Source organism: Alexandromys fortis, unplaced genomic scaffold (genome assembly GCF_014885135.2).
Source record: "Alexandromys fortis isolate MF-2015 unplaced genomic scaffold, M_Fortis_MF-2015_v1.1 scaffold_57, whole genome shotgun sequence".
NCBI lineage: Eukaryota > Metazoa > Chordata > Mammalia > Rodentia > Cricetidae > Alexandromys > Alexandromys fortis.
Window position 1 is genome coordinate 9056319 of NW_026067941.1, and position 3205 is coordinate 9059523.

A 3205-nucleotide genomic window follows, 5' to 3' on the forward strand; every position below is an offset into this window, starting at 1 on the left:
TGTGTGTGTGTATGTGTGTGTGTAGCCTTAGGTGTCCTAGAACTCACTCTATAGACAAGGTTGGCCTTAAAATTAGAGATCCACCTTCCTCTCTTCCTATGTGCTAGGATTAAAGGCATGTGCCATCACTATCTGGCTACATTTTTATATTAACATTTTAAACATTTCTGTATCTGCCTGGTTGCCTGGTTTTTTCATTTGTCATGTATCTTTTCTTGGCATGACAACGTTTGCTTTTATATTCTGCACCCATCAGGAACTCAACATTATAATATCTTCAATGACATGTTCATCTAGGTTGCCAAAGACTGAAATTGTATTTTGGGACAGGTTTCTTTGCATTTATACTTAACCTGTAGCTATTTATGTAAACCAAGATGTTCTACTCCCTGGTATCTGCTTGCCTCTACCCTCCTCCTTGAGCTCTCAGACTAATATTGGGCACCACCATGGCAAGCAGTTCCTTCTTGGTGTCTTACAACCATAAGCAATTAAGTTCTATTAGCTTTTTATAAAATATGACATCCATTTATGGGATTCAGAATATTGACTGAATTTCTATCATGGCATCTGACATGGATTGTAGAGTAATAACTTTTAGCTGGGTATTTGGAGAACAGTGTCCCATGGGTCTAGGCAGAAGACAATGGCGAGAGTTGACCAATGATATTCAGTGTCCCAAAGGTCTGAAAGACCTTTGGACTTCTGCCAGGTAGTGGAGTGAGCATGAAACTCACTGGAGAACAAGAGTGTCTTTCCTTTATGACTAAGTTTGGGTTTCTTTTTGAGAGAGGAGCCATGCTTGTTGTTAGGGTGACTCAGGGCTACCCCAGTCTCAGATTTGGAGCAGACAAAGGCAACTGTGGGAGGAGACACTGCTCAGGTGCACTAAACTCTTACTTCCACAAGGTGGCACACCACACCTGGTATGCACATCCTCATTTCCTCAGGACCAGCACAGTGAGCCATCTGGCTGGAAGAGATCACAGCTGTACCACCCTTCTCTTTCCTACTTGTTTAATGGAACCACAGAGCACACTTATACACATGGAGCTGAGGTCAGCATGGAGGGAATTGGTGTTTTATTCCTTCTCACTGGTGTGAATTAGAAGTTGGCATGGCTCCAGCCTCCGTCTTGGACCTTGCAGCTGCAGCTATGTTAATGCCTAAAGGACCAGATTACCATCTGGGAACTTTTTAAGGAAGGAGTGATGGTAGCCAAGAAAGATGTTCATATGCCCACATATCCAGAGCTGGCAGAAAAGAATGTACCCAGCCTTAACATAATGAAGGCTGTGTAGTCTTGAAGCTAAGTGAAGGAGCAGTTTGTCTGGAGACATTTCTATTGGTACCTTATGAATGAGGGCAACCAGGATCTCTGAGATGACCTCCTCCACTTACCTCTGGAGAGCGAGCCTGCCACCTTGTGCCATAGATATCCTGAAACAGGCAGGCCTTGGTCCAAAGGTCTAGAAGTCACAAGACGGGAGGCAGACAGAGACACCTACAGAAGGGGCCCGTGCTGGGGCTGACTCAGCAACTGAATTCCAGTTTAGAGGCAGTTCTAGTCAGGGAACAAGGCCAACCACCTCAGTGAAGTTGGAGATTGTGTCGTATTGAATAAACTTTAAAGAAAATTAAGTTGGCATGGGGCCCTGTTCTATTGTGTAATGTTATATTGAAGGCTTTTGTTGATACTTACTAATGTAAAGGCATAGGAATGAAAATGACAGAGGTGAATCTTTTTTTATCTGGAGTTAGTATGACAGCATGTATGAAAACCCTAAGGACATCAATGAAAAAGCCACTACCAAGAATAATTTCAAGCAGATTGACCACTAATTATTTTGCATGAACTGTAGAAGAAAATCAAAGCAAAAGCATATGTTAATGAGTACTGAATAAAAAGACTGCATGAATTTTTAAAAATGTATTTTTGTTATTACTCAATGTGTGTGTGTTCCTACATTTTGTACAGATGTGTAAAGGCATGTATGTCTCTGTGACATGAACAATGTAAAATTGTCTATAAGAATAAAAAGTAATGTCAGGAGATGTGAGAAAAGGGAGGATAAATAGCCCCTTAATATCTGTGCTTTTACATTGTGATCGTGTTCAGAATTTAATTTAAGTGAGCATGCTTAGGAATAGGCAGAACTCTACAAGAACGTGTCCAGACTCCCAAAGTAACATCCCCATGCTTCTCATTTAGGAAAAGCTTTGCTTTGGAAATAACACCCATGCTCTTCTTGCCTCCTGCAGGTAAGAAATCTTTCTCAGGTCTTCTGTCTTGGCTGTTGTGATGGCTATTCTTGGTAGTCAAACTGACTCCCTCAAGAATTATCTAAAACCCAAAGAATTGGGTACACCTATGAGGGATTTTTCTCAATTGAAGGTTTTAAAATGAGAACCCTTCCTTAATCTGGATCTTTTCGTGTAATAAGAGTTACCTTTAATCCGGTAGACCTTCTGGTGGTATGTAGCGAAGAGCGGCAGGCTGCATTCCCACCTGGCTCCCGCACGGCTAGCTTTATACCCGAAATAACAACACACAAATTGTATTCTTTTAAACACTGCCTGGCCCATTATCTGTAGCTCTTACTGGCTAACTCTCACATCTTGATTAACCCATTTCTATTAATGAGTGTAGCACCACGAGGTGGTGGATTACCAGAAAGGATCTTAACCTGTGTCCATCTTGGAGAGGAGAGCTATAGCATCTGCCTCACTTCCCTTTTTCCCAGCATTCTGTTCTGTCTACTCCACCTATCTAAGTTTTGCCCTATCAGACCAAGCAGTTTTCTTTATTAATTAACCAATGAAATTAGCACATAGGCAGATGACCTTCCTACATCAGTGGTACCCTACATACATAAAGGATACTGAAGAACGCTGTCTCTCCTTTGCCTTATTGCCTTGACTGTGGATTTGCTCTCCTTCGAGCCGAGTTCTTAAGAATTGTGGTGTATACTGAAGGTCAGCTGAGACATGCAGCCTCGTGGATTGAGTAAGTATTGAACTCTTCAGCTCTTCATTGGTAGATAGCCATTGTTGGACTACCTGTGTGACAGTCTAATAAATCTACTTTCTACATACATAGACTTGTCCTATTAGTTCTGTTCAAGTAGGGAAACTTGGCTAATACTGCTGGGATTTTATTGTTGTTTTTCTGTCTGCTCACTGAGGAAGATGTGCTGACTAACAA

The 3205-nt window shown here is 41.6% G+C and overlaps 1 pseudogene; it reads left to right on the forward strand.

Annotated features, from left to right (window-relative positions):
- The first annotated feature begins 377 nt into the window (after positions 1 to 377).
- LOC126505213 (40S ribosomal protein S10-like) lies at positions 378 to 2205 on the forward strand (annotated as a pseudogene).
- The last annotated feature ends 1000 nt before the right edge of the window (positions 2206 to 3205 follow it).